The sequence below is a fragment of the Corythoichthys intestinalis genome, chromosome 7, assembly GCF_030265065.1.
Source record: "Corythoichthys intestinalis isolate RoL2023-P3 chromosome 7, ASM3026506v1, whole genome shotgun sequence".
NCBI classification, from domain to species: domain Eukaryota; kingdom Metazoa; phylum Chordata; class Actinopteri; order Syngnathiformes; family Syngnathidae; genus Corythoichthys; species Corythoichthys intestinalis.
The window spans coordinates 46,376,452-46,402,178 of NC_080401.1; the positions used below are offsets into that span (position 1 = coordinate 46,376,452).

Below are 25,727 nucleotides of genomic sequence, written 5' to 3' on the forward strand. Positions count from 1 at the left end.
ATTTGGCGCCCCCACCACTATTAGGCACCCTAGGCAACCGCCTAACTCGCCTATTCCCTGATTATGAACCAATGCTAACGCAGCGTTAAACCAGTAACTACAGTATTTGCATTATCAATTTTTAGCCAAAACAATCCAAATCCAAACCAGTCACGTAAACCTGAGAAAATGTTGTGTAGCAGTATTTTAATGAATCCAAGAGATGACATTGGTTCTTAATAGACAGCCAGCCATGACATTTGCAGAGACCGAATGACATACTGGAAAAACACTAGAGATCTCTTGCCAAGACCTCTTTTTATTTCTCCACACTGCAATCTATTCTTACACTTTCCTCAGATTGATTTGGCATTTTTTGGGATAGTTTTTTTTCCTTTGGAAGGCAAGTAAAAGGTAGCCGTCAGAACAAGCCTCAGCTCCTGCAGGGTCAACAGCGTTAGCAGCAGCAGTCGATCACCGGGAGGAGAGCAGCTTGTGGCAGAAATAGAAGTGATGTTAGTGATTTTTCAGTGAGTGAGTGGGATGAAAAACTCACTTCCCATTTACGTTGAATAAGTCGACAATGGCCTTTCCTTGATGGCAGGTCCTAAACCCACCGGGCACCAAGTTGCTGGCACAGGATGCTAACGATGTTTAAACGCAGCCAGTTTATTGGCAAGATAAATGCAAACGCTGTTTGTCGCTGTCACCGTGGCGTTCCAAACACATAACTGATCTATCAAAGGAAGTCCCTGAAGTGACACCTGAGAAAAATCTTCAAATGCAGCCTGACTAGATGAATGAAGTGACTTTGTTTGTGAGTACTGATCGTTGTAAGGAATATGTTCATATCATTTTGGTTCAAATGTTTAAACACATTTCATACTCATCATTCATTGGGTCAGGAAATCATTGTAGGATACCCTACAAAACATCCAATACACACAAAAAAAAGAAGTTATTTGTATCCTTCTGCTGTGAATTGGAATGAGTTTATCACCAGTAGACATCCAATCCATTTGAACTGGGAGGGTGGCAGCGAATGAACATGCGTTCATTCGCTGCCATCCCTCCCACTTCAAACGGATTGGACGTCTATGGCCATCAGTGGCAGCAAATTCTCAGGCAAAGAGTTAATTTTGGGGCATTTCACATCACTTCCTGTTAATTTTTGGTCACCTTCTTTACCTTTTGCGGCATTTACGAGTCACTTCCTGTTGATTTTGAGTTACTGAGAAGGAAGTGACTCAAGAATGTCCCCAAATGAATAGGAAGTAGGGTTGCAGCTAAAGATGTCCTGATCGATCGGCTCCGATCACGTCATTTTCAAAGTATCGGAATCGGCAAAAAAATATCGGACATGCCTTTTTTTTAATATATATATATATGTTTTTTAATTAAGTCGTTTTCTAATTGTATTTAACGTTACAGACAAAATGTCTTACACTCATCCAGAGTCTTTAGTTTTGGCTTAAAGTAGGGGCTGTCAAATTTATCGTGTTAACGGCGGTAATTTTTTAAAATTAATCACGTTAAAATACTTAACGCAATTAACGCATGCGCTGCACAACCCACTCACGCATTGTCACGTTCAATCTATAATGGCGCCGATTTACCTATATATAGAGCTAAAAGGCAGCGTAAAATGAGTAGAGTGAATTTTGGCAGTCTTTTGGAGCCTTATTTAAATTGGCTAAAGCCTTAAAATCCCTCTCTCAACAATTAGAAATATCGTGGGAAAGCAATGTGGGGAAGAAAAGTAGTAGTTGATCTTTTTCTTTACACCCTATGTTATTTCCCAATGCAGAGAAGATACATCAATTGGTGCCACTACGCACAGTCATGGTTGCACTTCCCATCATGCATTTGGGGCAGAACAGTTAAATGGCTACAGTATAATTTACTGAAAGCTCAACAAATACACTAGATGGTAATATTTAGTCACAATATACAAAGTCACATTTATCCTTTAAGAATTACAAGTATTTCTATCTGTGGATCCCTCTCACAGAAAGAATGTTAATAATGTAAATGCCATCTTGAGGATTTATTGTCATAATAAACAAATACAGTACTTACAGTATGTACTGTATGTTGAATGTATATATTCGTCCGAGTTTTATTCATTTTTTTCTTACTGCATTGGCAAAATGTATATGATCGGGAAAAATTATCGGGAATGATTGGAATTGAATCGGGAGCAAAAAAAAAGCAATCGGATCGGGAAATATCGGGATCGGCAGATACTCAAACTAAAACGATCGGGATCGGATCGGGAGCAAAAAAACATGATCGGAAGAACCCTAGTTGCAGCTATAGGTGTGCAAAATTTCCGATTCTTAAATTATTTGCGATTCGGCCGTGAAAGATTCGAGAACGATTTACAAACATCCAAATTCCGATTATTGAAATATGCATGGTAAAGCGGAACTAAAACACAGTCAGCGCGGTCTTCGGGATGCAATGAGGAACGGACCAGGAGTAAACATCATGCTTGTCATTGCCCCTCTCCATTACCCTGGTAATGACAATGCTCAACTCACGGCTCTGGCTCAACTCATGCCGCTAGATAAAAAAACAATAATACCTGACTGCTGCCGACAGCCGCTACAAACTGAGTCCACATAATGCTACGGTAAATAGCACATGTATAAAGAACTAGATGCGAAATGACAGACTCGGCGGCATTAGCAGCACATGTATAGAAAACTAGATGCAAACTGACAGACTTGCCGGCGTTAGTTCGTAAACAGCCGCCATCTTAAAGCAGTAGACTTCCCTGAAAGGCTGTTGTAGCGAGCCTTCCAAACGAACCTAATTAACTATATATCTAAATTACTCCAAAATCGGCAAAATCTTGACTTGAATCTAAGTAGACAAAAGGGACATTATGGAATAACGGGAGCAATTTTAACAACTTACTGGTTGATTCACAATATTAATTAATTGTAGTTTAAAGCTGTTGATACAGAATGGGGACTTCAGTATTTTATTTACTGTTTTGAACTGTTAACTTGATACTGAAATAGTGGTTTATTTAAGCCTGAGAGGATTTTTATAAAATTCTTGTTACTAATGTACAAAACATTAAAAGCAGCTAATTGTGAGGGGGCGGGGGGTGCATCAATAATCGATTTATAATCGAATCGTAGCCTCTGAATTGTAATCAAATCTTAAGGTGCCCAAAGATTCCCACCTCTAGTAAAACATTTTTTAGGTAAAAAGCAACTATAAATACACATGAGAAAACAAGACATTTCACCTAATATTGAACCATTTTTAGACAATGTCTATTTTAGCAACAGATATGACTAAAAAAAAACAACAACAACAACAAATTCGCTGCTTTCACTCAAAAAACTTAAAATCTTAAATAAGATATTTTTTTTTTAAAATCTTATTTCTTACCTAAAATGTCATTACGCTTGATAACACACATCACTTAAAAGTTGTGTTTTTCCCACGTGGTTCAATTGAATTTCCATTGGTGTCAAGCTATTTTAAATTCTCGTTAGGTTTTAAGTTTAGGTCTACATTGTCCATACTGATTGGATTTTGAGATTTTGCAGTGTTCAAAATAAATGTAATATACATGCTGTGTTGGAGCACATTAGGGACCAGTGCTACTTGGTGTTTTAGCTCTCAATAACTACCGAACTAAAATTGAAAGCTTTATTTGTTTTTATTTTACACCCTCATCACTCTACAGCGCTGTGTTTTTACAGATTAAATAAAGCCTGTATGAAAGACACGTTAGCCACGCATCGACAGTAGTCATAATGAATAAATACCCAGCCCTCCGCAGGGCTAACGTTAAGTTAGCAAGGTACATTAACGTTAATCTTATTTATTAGCGCTTTGTTAACTTAATTTGACCTTGTCCCAAGTATCGCTCCTCTGCTTTCAGAGTAAACGTGGTGTCTTTGGTGGAGCAGGGGCTAGGCGGGCGGGTCGAGCGGTGACGCCCGGGCGGGTTTCGGGGAATGGGTGGTCATCAATAGCGGAGTTCAGCCGGGGTGCAGAAGCTCCGGCGGGGCCAGGCAGGAGTAGTGTTATGTTATGCTTCTGCGGCAGACCGACACCGTCAAGGCAGACCATATTTGGGACCCTCAGCCATAGCCTGACGTGCAGCTAAACAAAATTCTAACTACGCGTCGCGTCAATGCGTGGTGATGCAAATGGACTGTGATTGGTCCGCTAAGACTGTTGTTTCTGGTTCAGCGCGAAATCACGTCCATTTACAAACATTCTTGCGACCACCTCCGCACCAGTCTTCTGCGTCGCCTGCGCCTCAACATTTGTCCGATCAACATTTATTGTTCAATGTTAATGAGCTGAAGATCCACATTCAGGCGTTCTATTTCCGATGGCATTGTTGTGTAACCGAAAGAAAAATAGAAGAAGTCGGCAAGAGTCCCCCAAAAGCGAACAAACACAACGCCACACCCTTCTAGTGGCTTGGCAGTGAATTACAGAGCAATGCGTACCCTTGCCGCAGAACAATCAAATGCTCATTGATGCCGCAATCGCTACGCCGTCACCACAACGCAGAAGCATATCTCAGGCTTTACAGCGAATACATGAAACAGTGTTCGCCTTGGTCTCCAGCTTGAAATGCTCCCAAACTGTTGACATTTTCTGCTTTTTCTTTGTGCCATTGTCTTTGCTTTCTTCGACTTCTTCGTTGTTTACCTCTGTATTCATGAATTGTTGAAATCAAATATGTCCGCCGCCTCTCCCTTCTTCCTCTATGCACATGACGTCTGCGCGTTTTGCCGCATTAAAAGTAGTCCGGGCAAAACGTCATGCTTACAGCTAGCAAAATTAAAAGATTCCTCGGTGCGGAGAAAATGCTTTGATCAATTTTTTAAATCGAGTTACTCAAATTATTCCTTTAATTCTTTCAGCTCTTATAGGAAGTGACTCAAAATCAACAGGAAGTAACCTATAAATGCCCACAAAAGACTGTGAATGCTCCGGTTTCAGTGCCGATGACTGCGTCAGACGTCCGATGAAGTCAAAATGAATTGGATATATCGCGCCATCAATCGCAGCCAGTGCCACCCGTTGGTTCCTTTATCTTTTAATTTCAAACAGTGATTTTTTTAAAACCATAATGAGAGCATATTGATGACCTTTTGGGCTACAAAGTATCGCGATATATCACCTTTTCAATATATTGTCACACCCCTACCATTAACTACTATACATTATCGTTAGCTATTCAGTTACTTTTCAATTTCCTCTACCTTTGCTCCCCAGTGTCTTACTTTTCTTTCCGCCTGCTCAACTTTTCCAAGAATCCATTTTGACAGCCACCTTAAACATGACAGGCATGTGTAAAATTTGCACAGCGTGGGCAGCGAGTAAGCAGGGGAGACACTAGAGATAGTAAAGTAAGCTCAGTGGAGCTTTTCCGTTCTGGGTGTGATGCTGGTCCATCAGGCCACGTTGTGGTGTGTGTGTGTGTGTGTGTGTGTGTGACTTCTTTCATGTTTGACAAAATCATGACAATCTGCCACTACGCATGACCTTTCAAACACAGCATAATAGCACGGTGACCAGGTTGGAAAAGTCTAATATGCTTAAGGAAATTGACAGACAGACAATTGTAATTACAATAGAGCGCCACAAAAGCCCTACACATTTGGAATTTAATTTCCAAAATGACAATCTGTTGAGTATGTATTTGCATTTATCATAGGTTTTGGACTATAAGACATAGTTTGGCCTGGGATGCGACTTATACTCTGGAGTGAAATATGTGTGAAATGATTCCCACATTATATCATTTCACATGTTATTTTCACTTTTAACCGCAAGAGGGCGCTAATGGCCTGTTTCAACATGAGTGGTAACTTATAAAAACAACTGAGAAGGGCTAAGCAAAATGGCACCGAAAAGAAAATCATATTCAACAGATTGCAAGCTGCAAGTAGTGAAATATCCAGCCGAAAATGAAAAAAAATGTAAACTTGTTAGCATGTTCTTTTTGCTATAGGTATCTGAATAACTCTTAATAGCTAACGTTAACATACCACGCACGTTCTCAGTTTCTTTGTTTATGCGTCATGTAACGTTAGCATCCTGTAGACTTATTCAGCTTGATTCCACACTAAATTTCATTGGATAAGCCAATGCATGTGCTGGTATGACAACCTTAAGCCAAAATATCACTGTTTCACGGTATCACAGTATTTCAATTACAGCGCTAAAATGTGTTACTTTGAGATATCTGGGTTTAAAAACAAACAAAAATTCCATTGAACAGGATTTTTGAAAACATTAGCAAATTGGAATGTAAGTATAATGTTAATTGTTTTTTTGTTTTTTTTTAATTTAAATGACGATATTCCGAATAAAATTAAAACAAATGCAGTCCTTTAGGCGAGCCTAAAACCACAGCCACTGGTCAACATTATTACCATCAGAACAAAAAGAATTGAATTATTTTACATAAAAAGCACGTGTGTATGACCCATATCATATTTACATTATACACACACTATTTCTCAACACAGACAGTTGCCAGAGTGAGAAAGACACATGTTTTACCATCGCTAGACACACTAAACACGCTGGAGTTAACTCTTGTAGCTGGTGGGAAACGTTCATGACAGTGTTTACTAACCTTTAATTTTGTATAAATGCAAAATCATATTGGAGGTATTGCCTCCTCGGCAGCCACCCTCAGCAAACGTGTTTTACATGTCAGCTGGCCTTCTTCTACGCCGCGGCTGTCTGTAACTTTTCTTTAGCTGAAGTATTACCATTCCAGTGATTTCGTTTTCTTCGGGGAAAAGTTCAGGAGTTTCTCGTCCGCCAGCCATCATATAGCACAGCTGACTCACTGACACTGAGCAACCGGTGGGGGAGGGTTGAGCCTTACAGCTGCAAGCGAGGGATTCGTCCATGCATTTTTGGGACACAAAAAAATAGCTAAAACCTGAAGGAGGGTATGATGGAACATTTTTGCAGTTTTGAAACGTTGACCTTTTCATTAAGGCTGTCAAACGATTAAAAATTTTAATCGAATTAATCACAGCTTAAAAATTAATTAATCGTAATTAATCGCAATTCAAACCATCTCTAAAATATGCCATATTTTTCTGTAAATTATTGTTGGAATGGAAAAGACAAGACGGATATATACATTTAACATACTGTACATAAGTACTGTATTTGTTTACTATAACAATAAACCCACAAGATGGCATTAACATTATTAGCATTCTTTCTGTAAAAGGGATCTACGGCTAGAAAGACTTGTAATTCTTAAAAGATAAATGTGAGTTTGTATATTGTGACTAAATATTGCCATCTAGTGTATTTGTTGAGCTAAACGAAATGTTTGAATAGAGTTTGCCCAAATGCATGATGGGAAGTTGGGCAACCATGACTGTCAGTGGTGGCTGCAAATGGTATATCTTCTCTGCGTTGTGTTCAATACAGGGTGTTAAGAAAAAGATCATCTTCTGTCATTCTTCCCCAAATCGCTCGCCAGAATAGTTATAATTGTTGTGGAAGAGATGCCAAAGCTTTAGCCAATAAAATGCACAGCCCCGATGAATGCCTGTGTCCACTCCACTCGCTTGTCTCTGTCTCTTAGGTCTCAATATACGTAAAACGGCGCCATTGTAGTCTATTTGCGGCAATGCGCGAGTGGGTCATTACGCGCATGCGTTAAATATTTTAACGTGATTAATTAAAAGAATAAATTACCGCCCGTTAACAAGATAAATTTGACAACCCTAGTTTTCATACCTCGGTATACCTTGAAACAGGTAATCGGCACATGTCTAGCCAACACACACAGACCAAGGTTGATAGTGAAAGGCATCAATCAGCGTGTGCTACAAAGGTTGTGTTTTTATGTATTTGAAAACCGTACAGTCAATTGCACCGCACACATACCACAAAAGGACCGCCTACGACTGTCATGCCAACTAAGTAGTTGAATATCCCATTTGGCAAGAACGAGCTGGCACAAAGGACTTAGAAGACCCTATTTTAACATGTGCATCGCTGCTGGCTTGAATAGTTGACATTCCTATCTATGACAAGTTGTTTCACATCCTCGTCGCTCTTTTTCACAACTCAGAAAACACCAAGGCATACACAATGTTCTCTTTTGAAAATGAACTGAGGCATCAATTCTTTTGAGATATGTGTACGGTACTCCGACACCCAATCCTTGTTGTAATAGACAAGACAGAGATTTTATAAGTATTTTTTATGATGGATTCATCATCAGTTAACAAACAAAATGCAAGTGTGTGTATGTGTTTGCATGTTTCAGGCTATGGCACGCTAATACTGCATGTAGACCATCTCAAGAACAGTGTGTCCTTGTCCTAAAGCTAATGATTGGCTCTACTTCTTTTGTTTTCATACAAATGTATTCTATTCCTACATATTTTTTAAAAGAATAGAACAATGTTTCAATTCCTTGAAAAGTTACTGTACCTTTTGTTTTCTCACCTACACTTGAAAAAAAAATCTGGAATAGACTTGAGGCTTGTCTCTCTCTCTCTCACTGCAGTTGGCAGCCTATCTGCCCTCAGGTGTTTATTGACCCCCCCGCTTTCCCCTGTCTCTCTTCTTTGTATCTATTCCTGCCTCCATCCACGCATCCCTCCATCCATCCAGCCTTTGCCAGCACTCCCTGTTGACTTTGCTTTGGCAGGCCTGCGCACGGGCATCTCCGTGCACGTTTGTGACACCTGGCTCGGCGCACACTCGGTTTCAGCCGAGCTGACTTTTATTATAGCGCAAATCCCCGCTGGCTTTTGGCTGCTTTCACGCCATAACACTGCTCCTCTAATATTCATCCCCTCATTCTAACAAAATAAAAAGTTTTATCTTTTGCTGCTATTATTGCCACTATTATAGTGTTGGAACTTGTAGTCTTGTATTGTGCAGCAGCACAAAGTATGAAGGAAGTGGAGTTGTGTTTGCAGAAAAAAGTAAATCTTTTTTTTTTCTTACTACCCCAAATGCAAATCTTCGGTAACATTGTTATTAGTGACAAATTAGGTCACTTGTCTAGAGTGCAGAAGTTAAAAATAAATGTTATAAGCGATCCACCGCTTTCAATCTCCACATTGCAGATTTTTACATTAAAAAAAAAATATATATATATACAGGGGTGCACATAATTTTTTTGCCCAGGTTCTCAGAGGAGGACCTGGAGATGTGACTTGGTCCTCATTGAGCTTGAGAGCCGACCCGCCTGATGCGATAAATTTATGACAAGCTTTACTTAGAGCCAATTAACTTTAATTAATTATATTAACAAGTAATGCTTGATTAACATCAACTGGCACAACAAAATTGCCATTACTTTGAAGTGAAATGCAAAGAAATAAAAGCACCAATTCAAAATAAAGGGCATATGCGGCTCCCACATTAACTCCAAGCCTTTTTAAGAGTGGGATGTCCTCCTCATAAGACCTCATTGAACGTGCATGTTTAGCTTTGTAAAATGCGAGCAAAAAACGTTTGTCAGTGCATGTCGCTGTTCATTACCTTTATTCCGCCCTATTCCGCCACTTGTCCATAGGGCGAGTGAGGTCCTGTTTGACATCGATAGTTTGCTTAATTGCCACGTGCGCTCTGTTTTTTTCGTGCTTTTCAAAGTTTGGACGGCTGAAATTCTTTGACCCTACGTAAAATGCTCTGCTCTTATCGGCGACATTGGGATTCTCACGGCACATTTTGTACCGCATTTCCGTGCGAGCATCATTTGCTTCTAGCCATGGTACCTCCTGTAGCCACTTTTCAGCAAAAGTCCTTTTTTTCGGTAGCTCCGGTGACGTCTCTGTCGTCTGTCTGTCTTTTGACAGGGGTGGGGGAACACGGAAATAATTACTCAGTGTGGTCTGCCTCTTCGACATTTTGAGAAGTTATTTTCTCGTGTCCGCCGCAAATACAGTGGTCAGCCATCGGTACGCAAAAGCGTATGGAAGCCGTTGAGGGCCAGCGCGTTTGTCTACGTCCAGTACGCATGCGCGCATGCGGACCACTTATGTGCACCCCTGTATATATATGTACATTCCCAATATGTGTACATAAAACTAAGGATGTCCTGATCACATATTTTTGCACCTGATTTTGAGGATCTGCCGATACCAAGTCTCGATCCGATACCTCGGAATCCTGGAAAAGACGTGATCGGATCAGGGACATTTCAATTTAAACTGAGGCTGTAGCTATCCAATTTTTTAGTAATCGAGTGTTCAACTGACAATTACATTGAGTAATCGGATGAAACTTTTTAAGGTAAAGAGCAATTATAAATATACTAGGGCTGTCAAACAATTAAAATTTTTAATCGAGTTAATCACAGCTTAAAAATTAATCGCAATTCAAACCATCTATAAAATATTTCATATTTTTCTATAAATTATTGTTGGAATGGAAAGATAAGACACAAGACATAGATATACATTCAACATACTGTACATAAGTACTGTATTTGTTTATTATAACAATACATCAACAAGATGGCATTAACATTATTAACATTCTGTTAAAGTGATCCATGGATAGAAAGACATGTAGTTCTTAAACGATAAATGTTAGTACAAGTTATAGAAATTTTATGTTAAAACCGCTCTTAATGTTTTCGTTTTAATAAAATTTGTAAAATTTTCAATCAAAAAATAAACTAGTAGCTCGCCATTGTTGATGTCAATAATTACACAATGCTCATGGTGCTGAAACCCATAAAATCAGTCGCACCTAAGCGCCAGCAGAGGGCGACAAAACACCAAAAAACGCAGGTGACAAGTGGACATGACACTGTGCTGTCATTTTAATCTGTTTGAGCGGGGCATGTGCGTTAAATGCATCAAATATTTTAACGTGAGTAATTTTAAAAAATTAATTACCGCCCGTTAACGCGATAATTTTGACAGCCTTAAAATATACATGAGAACACAAGACATTTCGCCAAACATTGAACAATTTTTAGACAATCAATGTCTTTATTTTAGATGTACATTGTTGAAAACAGCCAACAATTGCATCTCAGATGTGACTAAAAAAGACATTCACTGCTTTCACTCAAAAAACATCTAGTTCTTATTTAAAATATATATATATATATATATATATATATATATATATATATATATATATATATATATATTTCTTACCTGAAAATGTGATTTCGCTTGATAACACACATCACTTAAGTGTTTTTACCGCGTGTTTAAATTGAATATCTGTTTGTGTCAACTTATTTTTTAAGTTCTAGTTAAGTTTTAGGTTAGGTTAAAATATAAGTCCTGATAGCATTTTGAGTTTTAGCAGTGTTCAAAATAAATGTATGATACCTGCTGTATTGGAGCACATTAGGCGACAGTGCAACTTGGTGTTTTATTCATCAATGACTACTGAGCTAAAATTGATAGTTAGCTTTATTATGTTTTTGTTTTACACCCTCATCATTCTACAGCGCTGTGATTTCACAGATTAAATTAAGCCTGAATGAAAGACACGTTAACCACGCATTGACAGTAGTCATAATTAATATAACCTAGGCCACCACAGGGCTAACATTACGTTAGCAAGGTACAGCAACGTTAATCTTATTTATAAGCGCTACATTAACCTAATTTTACCTTGTCTCGAGTATCGCTCCTCCGCTCTCGGAGTAAATAGGGTGCCTTCGGTGAATCTCCACCGCGCATTGAAGGTCGTGCTGTAGTGTTATGCAAGGGCTGTCTTACAGTAAATACATGAAACAGTGTTCGCCTTGCTGTCCAGCTTGTAATGCTCCCACACTTTTGACATTTTCTGCTTTTTTTTTTGTGCCTTTCTTTTCGTCTTCATCATTACCTCTATATTCATGCATAGTTGAAATCAAATATATCTGCCGCCTCTGTCGTCTTCTGTACGCACGTGACGTCAGCGCGTTGTGCCACATTAAAAGTAGTCCGGGCTAAAGATATATTGGTAACACTTTACAATAAGGGTCCCTTAATTAACATTAGTTACTGCATTTTTAGACAATAACTCATGTTTAAGTAACATGACAATAATTAATATAATTGCTTATCTAACATTTATTAATATATTAATTAACATGTGTTAATGCATTAGTTAATGCATTTTAAGACAATAACTAATGTTTAAGTAACATTACAATAATTAATAGCTTATCTAACATTTATTAATGTTAATTAACATGAGTTAATGCATCAGTTAATGCATAACTAGACAGTAACCTATAGTTACTATATATAGTATACTATATATATACTATATAGGTAAAATAAAATAAAATATATAGGCCTCTATAGGGATCGGGTTTAGGGTTAGGGTTTGTTAACTTAAGCATTTATAATTTCTTAGTTAAGGGACACATGTGCTACACTTTAAAATAAGGGTCAAAAAAACATTCAGTAATGGTTAATAAAGGTTAAGTGGGGGTAACTTAAGCATTTATAGTTTCTTAGTTAAGGCACACGTGTGCTGCACTTTACAATAAGGGTCCAAAAAGCATTCAGTAATGGTTAATAAAGGTTGAGAGGTGGGAACTTAAGCATTTATAATTTCTTAGTTAAGGGATATGTGTGCTACACTTTACAATAAGGGTCTGAAAAACATTCAGTAATCGTTAATTAAGGTTAAGTAATACTTTTGAGGTATGTTCAAGTGAAATAATACCATACTTAAGGTTAGGTTATAATATATAATATATATAATACATTACTTAACATTAATTCACGTATACATTGGTGCATTAATAAATAGTTATTAATGTATACCGGTACTAGTAAGTGATTGTTATTTTAAAATGAGAAACATTGCTCTGTGAGTCCTTGGGTGCTGCTAACCCAATGCTTCTCAATTATTTTCTGTTACGCCCCCCCAAGGAAGACGTAAATGTTTCGCGCCCCCCCCCAACTCTCTGCCGCCACTGTAAATAGTATCATTCGTCTATATTACTATTATAAGTACGCCTCAGCCTAACATTGTGTCCTTTTTTTTCTATTAAAGAAAAAAAGTAACATAGATCAACTTATAATAAAGTATAACTTTTTAAACATTGTGTTGCTTGTAACAGAAAAGACTTAACGCGCATCAATTTGCCTGAAGTTAGAAAAAAAAAAAAAAAGTCACATCCAAACTGTAAAAATACACTCAAGGTACATTTTTGACCATTTGATACTGAAAAATAAAATGTAATAAAATCAGTAAATAATAACAAATTCAAATTGATTAGAAACATTTACTCTTCAGGACAACATGCCAAAAAATTTGACCGAAAAAAAAAAAACAAAACTGAATAGAAGGGGGGGGGGAGTCTTTGGACAGAAGGAAAGTTTTTATTTTCGCTGATTCACCACAGTGCTCACTGGTTTACTGATATAACACTGACAAAGCGGGACGATTGTGACAATTGGCAATATTCGGCACATTTTCGCTGAAAAACAATCAAGCGGCTTATCAATGAGATTGAGGTCTAATGTCTTTAAGTGGCGTCTTAACTGATTTGGCTTCTCCGGTATAATCATTTTTAGACTCAGTAAACAGTGGTCTTTCCTCATTTCCCACTATATTAAAAGTCAAAGGCAAACGGCCCGAAAAAACCCATTCTCGGCGGCCGAGGGAGAACCGTAGGTGAGGGCGGTGGTCGTGACGATCCCAAGCCGAAAACGGCACTTCTCGGCCGGACACGTGAGAACCGAAGAAGTCAGTGGGTCGCTGCGTGAGTCCAGCTCTGCATGAGTCTCTTCCGTGTGCTCTTGCTTACTTCAAAAATACTGCACGCACTTTGAAAATGAGAGCGCCACTGCCACCCACGGAGTGGATGTGCAAGTACACTTTATTCTAGTACGGCAAAAAAAAAAAAAAAAAAATGTTCCCCAAGGTCACTCGCGCCCCCCCTGGCATCGCTCTGCGCCCCCCTGGGGGGGCGCGCCCCACCATTTGAGAAGTACTGTGCTAACCTAACCTTAAGTATGGTATTATTTCACGTGAACGTACCTCATATGTATTACTTAACCTTAATTAACCATTACTGAATGTTTTTTGGACCCTTATTGTAAAGTGTGGCACAGGTGTCCCTTAACTAAGAAATTATAAATGCTAAGTTAACAAATCCTAATCCTAAACCCTAACCCTATACAGGCCTATATATATTCTTAATTTTAACAAACCATTAGTTACTGTCTGGTTATGCATTAACTAATGCATTGCCTAATGCATTAACTCATGTTAATTGATACATGAATAAATGTTAGACAAGCAATTATAATAATTATTGTAATGTTACTTAAACATTAGTTATCATCTAAAAATGCATTAACTAATTTTAATTAAGGGACCCTTATTGTAAAGTGTTACCGATATATTTCAATCAAACTACGAATTTCCCCAGCTCGTCTATTAAGAGATCCTAAGTCGTTTTCTTTGTTATTTGCGTTAGTAGTGGTGATAATTGAGGCAGGAAACTGAGGGCCGTTTGACCATGACCAATACCGTGCTGAAGCAACCGATCATTTATGATACCAGTTCTGGAACTTTTCTGACTGGCCTCACGTGTGTTCTTTATCCTGCATAATGCATTTGCATGCATTTTCTGTGTGCATTCGTTCGTTATGCACTCAAGGGAACATTCCGATTTTAATCTAAACGATTTATATATTTAAGTGAATTTTACAGATGTCCCTTTGTATTTTATGCAATGTATAAAGAAACCTGCCTCGCCTTGCCAAAGCTTAAGTCTTCACAGTTGCTAACATGACGTCGCTCCAGCCCCGTTTTTGTGTCTTCAATCAATTTTTGGCAACTGGCTGATTGAATTGTTTCCAGATTGCGAGAGTGTTTGCCAAATAGGAGAATGCTTTCTCGTTCCCAGATGTTGTTGATTCAAACACATGCACCCTTTGTTAGCCTCTGTTCAGATCATTATCAAGAGCAAATCAGCATGGGCTGTGCACACTGGAAACCATGTGAGTCCCTTGTGCCTTCTTTCATTTTTTTTGCTGTAGTATAGTTCAGAAAGACATAAAAGTTGTCTGAAAAGCACAAAGAACCAAGCGAGTGTGAAAAACTGACAGTTTAATTTTCACATTCCCGGTCCGCTTCCCCACACAGCATGCCATCCAAACTGACTTTATCAACTTCTTTCATCATGTGAGGCCACCACTTTATTTTCCATTGGATTTTTTTTTACACAGTGTAGGTGAAAATGACTTGCCACAATTTCTCTGGACTGGTTGCCTTTCTATTGTATGCCTCATTCACGTGGACAATATAGTCTTCAGTAAACCTATCTTTAGAATGTGGAAGAAACCCAAAGCCAAGATTCAAACTCAGAACCTCAGAATTATGAACCAGAAGTGCTAACCACTATCCATCGTGTTGCCTCTTATCGTTCCCAAGTCAAACAATTCTGCGTTCCCGTATTCTCAACTCAACATATTGCCGCAGGTGAATTCATTCTTGTGAAAATGTATGCTTCTGACCATCAAAAAGATAATCAGCAGAGTCTATTGGGATTCCTTCCCTTAATATTTCTAAGCCTCTCTTTTAGGAACATTAACTATCGTGGGTTTTTCATGAATAGACCCACATAAAAAAATGCATGGAGGTCATGTTGGCCCTTCTCATTCCAACCATAGTTTTCAAAATAGAAGTCAGACCAGCCAAAAAAAATGAACAATGCAGACGAAAAATATATTCTACTGTATACACTGCTGGCCAAAAGTATTGGCACCCCCGCAATTCTGTCAGATAATGCTCAATTTCACCCAGAAAATGATTGCAATTACAAATGCTTTGGTAGTAATATCTTCATTTATTTTGCTTGCAATGAAAAAACACAAAAGAGAATGAAATAAAAAATTAAATCATCCTTTTACACAAAACTCCAAAAATTTGCTGGACAAAAGTATTGGCACCCTTTGAAAAATCATGTGATGCTTCTCTGATTTGTGTAACTAACAGCACCTGTTACGTATCTGTGGCACACAACAGGTGGTGGCAATACACACTTGCAGCAAGTTAAAATGGATTAAAGTTGACTGAACTTTTGTCCTGTGTCCTTGTGTGCACCACATTGAGCATGGAGAAAAGAAAGAAGACCAAAGAACTGAGGACTTGAGAAGCGAGATTGTGAAAAAGCATGGGCAATCTCAAGGCTACAAGTCCATCTCAAAAGACCTGAATGTTCCTATGTCTACCGTGCGCAATGTCATCAATAAGTGTAAAGCCCAAGGCACTGTGGCCAACCTCCCTAGATGTGGACGGAAAAGAAACATTGACGGGAGAGTTCAACGAAAGATTGTGCGGGTGGCGGATAAAGACCCTAGACTAACATCCAAACTAGTTCAAGCTGTCATGCAGTCCAAGGGTACAACAGTGTCAACCCGTATTATCCGTCGATGTCTGAATGAAAAGGGACTAGTTGGATACCCAGGAAGACCCCACTTCTGACCCAGAGACATAAAAACGCAAGGCTGGAGTTTGCTAAAACTTACCTGAGAAAGCCAAAAACGTTTTGGAAGAATGTTCTCTAGTCAGATGAGACAAAAGTAGAGCTTTTTGGGGAAACAGATTTTACAAGGGGAAAAAAACGAGGCCTTCAAAGAAAAGAACACGGTCCCCACAGTCAAACATGGCGGAGGTTCCCTGATGTTTTGGGGTTGCTTTGCTGCCTCTGGCACTGGACTGCTTGGCCGTGTGCATGGCATTATGAAGTCTAAAGACTACCAACAAATTTTGCAGCATAATGTAGGGCCCAGTGTGAGAAAGCTGGGTCTCCCTGAGAGGTTATGGGTCTTTCAGCAGGACAATGACCCAAAACACACCTCAAAAAGCACTAGAAAATGGTTTGAGAGAAAGCACTGGAGACTTCTGAAGTGGCCAGCAATGAGTCCAGACCTGCATCCCATAGAACACCTGTGGAGAGATCTGAAAATGGCACCCTTCAAATTTCAGAGACCTGGAGCAGTTGGCCAAAGAAGAATGGTCTAAAATTCCAGCAGAGCCATTGTAAGAAACTCATTGATGGATACCGGAAGCGGTTGTGCGCAGTTATTTCGTGTAAGGGTTGTGCTACCAAGTGTTAGGCTGAGGGTGCCAATACTTTTGTCCCATTTTAGGAGTTTTGTGTAAAATGATAATGATTTAATTTTTTTTTGTTAATTCTCTTTTGTGTTTTTTCATTGCAAGCTAAATAAATGAAGATATTACTACCAAAGCATTTGTAATTGCAGTCATTTTCTGGGAGAAATTATGCATTATCTAACAGAATTGCAGGGGTGACAATACTTTTGGCCAGCAATGTATGTATTGCAATATGTTTTTTGTTGTTATTACCTAGTTTTCATTAAATATTTCTATTCAATAATGGACATTTTTTTCTTTTTAGAATCGCAACCTAGAAAAAAATACTTTTTTATTAAAGGGTATAAATTCAAATGGTAATTGATTCAAAATAGGAGTAAATTACCGTAATTTCCCGACTATAACGCGCGCTTTTTTTCCCCCAAAATCAACTTGTAAAATCATGGGTGCGCATTATACACGGGTACAGGGATGGAGACAGAAATATAATACATATATATATAAGACAGATTTTTTTTATTTTTATTGACACAGCCATGTTGTGTTGAAGAAAACGTATGCGCTGATCCGTTGCCGACCATTACGGTACACGACGTCACCATTTTGTTTCGGTTATACTTCACTCTGATCGGTCGAATGATTTCGTCTGTGTAGTTTCTTGAACTCATTTGAGTCAACGTTTATTGCAACTCGGCAACTCGGACCATAACAAACGTAACACAACACAGACTTCCTGTGTCCGTTAACTATATCTGTCCCTCGAGAAACTCAAACACAAATAACAATAGTTGCTATTGTTACAGTCTACAGCGATGCGCTCTTTCGATTTCCGACTTTAGTCCTCACTTTTATTTTACTGTATCAATCCATGGAAGAAACATTTATTCATCATGATGAAACGAGCAAGTTATACAGCAGCCTTTGAAAGAAAAGTCATCTGTTTTGATTTATCCTGGATACTGTTAAGTTGGAGAAGTTGTCAAATCATATTATTACCGTTGGAGTCGTCATCGATCGGGTCCGATCACGTCATTTTTCAAAGTATCGGAATTGGCAAAAAAATATCGGCCATGGTTTTTTAAAATATGTATATATTTTTTGATTAAATTGTTTTCTAATTGTATTTAACGTTACAGACATAATATGTTACACTCATCCAGAGTCTTTAGTTTAGGCTTAAGGTAGGGTTATCAAATTTATCCCAAAAACGGCAGTAATAAGTTTTTTTTTACAAATGTATCACGTTAAAATATTTAACGCAATTAATGCATGCGTTGCACGACCCACTCACGCATTGTCGCGGTCAATCTGTAATGGCGCCATTTTACCTAGATAAAAGGCAGCGTAAAATGAGTAGATTGAATTTTGGCAGCCTTTGGAGGCATATATTAATTGGATAAAGCCTTACCATCCCTCTCCCTACGATTAGAAATATCATGGGAAGCAATGTGGGGAAGCTAGGTAGCAATTGATCTTTTTCTTAACACCTTATTTTATATCCCAACGCAGAGAAGATATATCATTTGGTAGCACTACGCACAGTCATGGTTCCACTTCCCGTCATGCATTGGGGCATGGCTACAGTATCATTTACTGAAAGCTCAACAAATACACTAGATGGCAATATTTAGTCACAATATACAAAGTCACAAGTCTTTCTATCCGTGGATCCCTCTCACAGAAAAAATGTTAATAATGTAAATGCCATCTTGAGGATTTATTGTCATAGTAAACAAATACAGTACTTATGTTCTGTATGTTGAATGTATATATTCGTCCGAGTTTTATTCATTTTTTTCTTAATGCATTGCCAAAATGTATATGATCGGGAAAAATTATCGAGAACGATTGGTATTGAATCGGGAGCAAAAAAAAGCAATCGGATCGGGAAATATCGGGATCGGCAGATACTCAAACTAAAACGATAGGGATCGGATCGGGAGCAAAAAAACATGATCGGAACAACCCTAATTACCGTACATATTGTCAGTTTACGGTAATGTTTTGAACTACCAATATGCTATGCTTGAGCTGTGTTTTACCAGTCAGTAAAATATTTCTGTATCTGTACACGAGCTCTGTTTTCTTGTATTCTTCTATTTATTGGTGCTAAAATTAGGGTGCGCGTTATACACGGGTACAATAATTTCCCCTAGATTTTACAAGTAAATTTGGGGTGCGCGTTATAGACGGGTGCGCCTTATATTCGGTAAATTACGATAAGTTGGCTCAAAATAAACTTATATCTGTGTATTATAAATCCAAGTCAGGTTGCTAAATATTGCATTCACTCTTGCATAAATCCATATCAGTACTCCAGACACACACACGACTAAATGTATGATGTAATGAGGCAGTGTCCTTGCAACTGTGTGCGATGGCGGCCACGATTAGATTGGTTGTGACTGACAGGCCGGCTCATCATACAGATGAGTGTGTTTGTGTGGCGAGGATGTGTTTCCAACCTCAGCTCAGTGCTCTTTATCGGCCCCATTCCCTCCTCCTCTCTTCATCCCGCAGCTTCAGGAATGAGGAGGACCTAGAAAATTAAAGCGAGAAAGTAATGAAGAGAGAGGCCGATAATGGAGAAATAAAAAAGGAGAACAGCAAAGGGGGGCAAACGAGAGAGAGATGAGTGAAGGCAGAAGCAGCCGAGAGAGGGGAGAGCAGTGGAGAGGAGGGTGAATGGGGTAATAATGGCTCCGTGTGAGAGTTGTTGGAGGGAAAGAGAGAATGGCTGAGTAAGGAAGGGAGCAAAATGAGGCTGAGGGCACTCAGACAGATAGAATTAGACACACAGCAGAGGCTTTGTGTGCGTGTGCACGTGTGTGTGTGCAGCTGGGTGCTAACTAGGTTGGCTGGCAATATGCAGGAGCACAAAGTGAAAATGTTTTTAGGACAGCAGAGTGCATTTTCATATGCTTTCTCTAATGTAGTCTACTATATTATCAACAAATGAACTGACAGGCGTACAATTTATCTGGAACATGTGCAGCGTCAATTTTTACATTGGGTGTAAAAAGTTTGCACGCTGCTGTTTGAATGCCAAGTTTCTTAATGCCAAGTTTCTTTTAATATAAAAAAAAAAAATACAAGAGACTAAAAAAAACATGTCAAGGATTTTTCTTCCATTTCCACTTATAACAGGCAAGAGAAAGATTTTAAAATGATTTTAGTAGGGGAAATAAAAACAAAAATTGGATTAACCACGCACCCGCCACCATTTGAATTGCGTTCGATTAACTACCATTACATTTTCAACTTTTGGCCTTTTCCTGACATTATTTTGCCATCTAGCCTGAAGGATTTCTGCGAACACTAACTGCTATTTTGAACTGTTGAATTTTTTTCCCACCTAATCTAAGGCCCTAGTTTCAGCTGAAGAAAAGCACAACACTGCTACCAGCATGCTGCAATTTTGATTAATAACAGTGTTGGGATATGACAAAATTCCATCTGTTGTTCCATTCTCAATATAACTACTACATTACTACCCATTACAATAACAAAAAATGTTGTCTATATATATATATATATATATATATATATATATGTATTTTTATATTACCATCATTTTCAACTATAAGCCGCTACTTTTTCTGCCATTCTTTAAACCCTGCAAGTTTCAGTCCAATGCAACTAAGGCCAGGTTCATACTGCAGGCCTTAATGCACAATGCCTATTTTTTGTCATATCTGTCTTTTTGGCGTGCCCGTTCGGAATGCCTTCGTCCATTGAGCCCGTTGAAGTATCCCACATGCGCACTAATTTGAAGAGATGCGCTGAGCAAACTGACCTGCATACTCCGGAGCATCAAGACAAATGACTACACATGCTGGCTCACCGTCATTCTAGGGTAATCAGATTTTGATTTCCAAAAAGAGGACACAAATAACAGACCATAAACTTCATAACCGATTGACATGACACGGAAAACGTGGCCGATTCGTAGGGGGCCTATTTTCAAAATCTTCAAATTCAAATATTTTCAAAACCAAAGCTGCTACCGACCTAAAACCAAAACAGGTACCTACCTTAGCCATATATGAGTCTCCATGAGCAGTGGCATCAAACATTTCAAGGTCGTTCCCTTATAAAATCCCGATTAATTATTTTTATTGTATATAGTACTTTTATAGTATAACACAACTTAAAATGGCTATAAAAGTCTCAGATTTTACACTAGATGCACAAAAATCACCAAATGCAGCTAAATCACCTATATTTTCAGGATCAATAGCAATATTTAACATATGTTTTTGACCAAAATAGCAACTTTTTTTGTTTTTTTTGTTTTTAATTTACTGCTTTTTAAGTTTTCAATAGCTAATAAATCACTCAATTTAACATCACAAACTTAATCCTTGAGGAAAACATGCAAAATCAATTATAAATAATATGTAAATGGATTATCAATAAATTCTATATACAATCGCAACTTATTGTAGAATAGAATAGCCCTTTATAATCATTATACACTATATACTGTTAGCGAATGAGGCTAGCGTACCCGGACGTAAACAGAGCTTTTCTGGCGAAAATTCTTGTGAATAAATCCCCGAATTATTCATAAGTCTCAATTCTTGGCTTAAAGCAAAGAAACCTTGCAGTTAGCGTTTATTTTACGTATATTGTCGAAGTACAATGCTACTCTGTTAGTGAATGAGACTAGCGGCCGCCTGGCGTAAACAGAGCTTTTCTGGCGAAAATTCTTGTGAATAGATGCTTAAATCCCCGAATTCTTCATAGAATAGAATATTATTTTTGTTGTGCTTTCACTAAATGATACTTACGTTTGTTGTAAAGGATTTGCCGAAGCTTATGCCAATAAACGGCGCGGTCCAATGAACGCCTGTGTTACTTGCCTTTCTCTGCCTCTTAGCTCTCAATGTGCAAAAAACTGCGTCATTGTAACCTGTTAGAGGCAATGCATGAGCGGGTCATTCCGTGCATGCGTTAAATGGTGATGAATTTAAAAAGTTAATTACCTCCCGTTAACGCGATAAATTTGACTGCACTAGTTTTTTTTATAATTGATCCTAAAGGTTCGGAGATAAAGTGCAAATAGAACAGGCCCTAAAACAGAGCCTTGTGGCACCCCGCAATACAGAGAAGTTTGTGAGGAGGAAAATTCCCCAAACATTACCGAGAAGGTCCTACAGTATGTTCCAGGTACGATTTAAGCTATTATAGTACATTACCCCGGATACCTAAGAAGTTCTCTAAGCGAAATACAAGGACTGTATGGTCGACTGTATCGAATGGTGCTGTGAGGTCTAATAAAACTATTTTTCTTATAAAAGATACTACAAGAATATCAAATCTGCAATGCACTGACAACGCCAAAGTTGAGCCGCGAAGTAGTGAGGGATCACTTCTTCTTATTTCTTATTATGTATACCAGTTATTCAGTAGATTATTCCATGGGTAAGAGTGATTTTTAAAAAATTATGTATACCAGTTATTCAGTAGATTATTCCATGGGTAAGAGTGATTAAAAAAAAAAAAAAAAAAAAAAAATATATATATATATATATATATATATATATATATATATATATATATATATATACATATTGTTATTACTTGTATTTGAGGAACAGGCAACACAAATGCGGAAGAGAAAAAGATTATTTCAAGTTTTGCACTTTAGTGACATTACTTTTGTTCAACGTTTTAAAGTGGTTTTGAGCTTTCGCTGTCTTGTGTTCTGTTTGTCTCCTTAAAAAAGTAGGGGGAGAAAAAACATACACAATATACACCAGTCAAATTTATGGTGAATTTTTTAACAAGCTAAAAATACACACACAAGTCAAATAGGGGTGTGCCATCTTAGGCACCCCACGATTCGATTCGATTACGATTCAGGGGGCTACGATTCGATTCTTGAACGATGATCACGGTTATCACGATTATCGATGCATCGTACATTACTAATTAATATAGTAGACAAACAAATTTTTGTCTATTATTTATTTTAAATATCCTGATGATTCAACAGGAATGATGGAAACATGACCATACAACAAAAACCCGCCCTTAAGCTGCTTTTTTATTTATTTATTTTTACAAGAAAGTGCAAAAATATGAACCATTTTAAAGGCAGTACTTATTTCACCCAACAATACAATAAAATTTACACAGGTGAAATGAATTCTACATTTTCTGGAAACAAAGTGTCTTTAGAAATAAGCCTTCTTTTAACCAGTACTTTGTTTTCACAGATTTCTGTACTATTTCGCATGTTTGTAGTGTTACTGCTGTACTTAATCATGGTTTTACACGTTCTGCATATGAAATACACGTTAGCAAATTAGCTAATTAGCTTAGCGCCCGGCACTAACTATTAACGCCTCCAAAACAACAACAATAAAGGCTAAACAGTACAAGAAGGTTCGTGTACTCACCTCTTGTAGACGCACACGGGTCTTAGCAACACACTCAGGACATTTTTCAATTAACATGACTTCAAACTACAGCTGGACATCTGAAGGACGAGGAGCAACGAACCATTTCTCTTCCCCTCTTGCTCTAAAAAATAACGTGTGCCTGCCTGTCTCATTCACATACCGTAATTTCCCGAATATAACGCGCACTTTTTTCTCCCAAAATCAACTTGTAAAATCATGGTGCGCGTTATAAACGGGTACATGGATGGAGACAGAAATATATACAGTTTATATTACATATATATATATATATATATAAACCGATTTTTTTTTCTTATTGACACAGCCACGTGCTGTTGAAGAAACGTACGCGGCGACCCGTTGCCAACCATTACGGTACGTGACGTCACCATTTTGTTTCGGCAATACTTGACTCTAATCGGCCGAATGATTTCGTCTGTGTTAAATTCTGCTTTTTTTCACTCTTCATAAAGCACAGAATTTAGTTTCTTGAAATCATTTGAGTCAACGTTTATTGCGGCTCCTCAACTCGGACAATAACAAATGTAAGCACACAGACTTCCTGTGTCCGTCAACTATATCTGTCCCTCGGGAAACTCAAACCCAAATAACAATAATTCCTACTGTTACTGTCGTGTTGACAGCGATAAGCTCTCACGGGTTTCCGACTTACGTTCTCACTTTCATTTTACCGTATCAATCCACGGAAGAAACATTTATTCATCATGATGAAACGAGCAAGTTATACAGCAGCCTTTAAAAGAAAAATCACACCTGTTTTGTTTTCTCCTAGATTCTGGTAAGTTGGAGAAGTCGTCAAATCATATTATTACCGTAAATATTGTCAGTTTATGGTAATGTTTTGAACTACCAATGTGCTATGCTTGTGCTGTGTTTCACCAGTCAGTAAAATGACATTTCTGTATCTGTACACGAGCTCTGTTTTCTTGTGTTCTTCTATTTATTGCTGCTAAAATTAGGGTGCGCGTTATAAACGGGTACAATAATTTCCCCTAGATTTTACAAGTAAATTTGGGGTGCGCATTATACACGGGTGCGCCTTATATTTGGGAAATTACGGTATTTATTTCCCAGTCTTTTGAAAAAGAGTAAATCTCTCACTCAGTTACAGGCAGCATCCATTATAACGTGCGTGCATCCGTTAAAGGTGTCCCGACGGCAGATGTGTCTTCAATTTCGTTCCGCTACGAGCGGCTGTCATAAAGTTATGAGGGAAAATCATCGTTTTTGAGCCTTAATGAATCGTAATCGAATCGTCAGGTGTCGAATCGCGGTGCTTGTAATAATCAATTTTTTGGAACTCCTCTGAAGTCAAACATGATTTCATTGACTGCCATTGACTTCGATATGCATCCACTGCATTTGAACTGGGATGGCAAGCAGCAAATGTTCGCTACTAGCCCGTCCACCTCCAATGTATTTTAAGTCTATTGCTGTCAATAGCCACGTTTACATGCTGACTTTTATTCATACCGATTCAAATCATTCCGAATGGAAATTTCACATCAGCTGTTTACATGTCACTCCATCTATTCCGATCCAGCGTTTACATGTGTCTGCCTTTATTCCGAAAGGACGTTTGACAACTGCCGTCTGACATGCGCAGATTAATCAAAACAAAGCGTCGCGTTGCAAAACATGGAGATCGATCGTCAGATCAGCTGCTGTTCTAACTTTTCGAGTGGAAACAAAACTTCAGAATGACACGCCGTTCATTTAAAAAGTTGTGTGGGTGGGCTGTGCGTGTGCTTGGAAGCCATGTTGCATGTGACGTTACTTACGTCACCAAGTGACGTCACCACGTCAGTACGGAGCATGCGCAGAAAGAACGCAACCAGACACCATTCCGCTTCCCTGTTTACATGATATAATTTTACTTCTAATCGGTTTGGGAAAAGGAATATTCCACCCCTGTGAATCGGAATGAAATTCCATTCGGTTTGGGCTTGTTCATTCCGAATGAGGTGTTTATATGGAACACATTTATTCGGTTTGAACAAATATTCCGATTGTAATTGGAATATTTGGCTCCATGTAAACGTGGCAAATGACAGCCAATGAGTTTTTAGATATTAGTTAATTTACTCATTTCAAGAAAGAATTGATCAACCCACACCTTATTTTGCCACCCACTGCTTTAAATCTTGCTGGTGTACCTAAGAAAGTGTTCTGTCACTGGACAAAAAGCATGACTATGAGTATGATTAGGGGAATTGGTGCAGCTAACTCTGT

At 38.2% G+C, this 25,727-nt stretch overlaps 1 protein-coding gene and 1 long non-coding RNA gene across 7 annotated transcripts in view; one reads left to right on the forward strand and one right to left on the reverse strand.

Moving 5' to 3' along the window:
- tle2b (TLE family member 2, transcriptional corepressor b) overlaps positions 1–25,727 on the forward strand; it is a 215,457-nt gene that overhangs the window by 117,196 nt on the left and 72,534 nt on the right. The window lies entirely within an intron of this gene.
- LOC130919301 (uncharacterized) lies at positions 314–23,588 on the reverse strand. The gene is made up of 3 exons (XR_009063937.1): positions 23,472–23,588; positions 19,530–19,603; positions 314–471 (listed from the first exon to the last, which is right to left on the reverse strand). It is a non-coding gene; the product is annotated as an uncharacterized LOC130919301 (long non-coding RNA).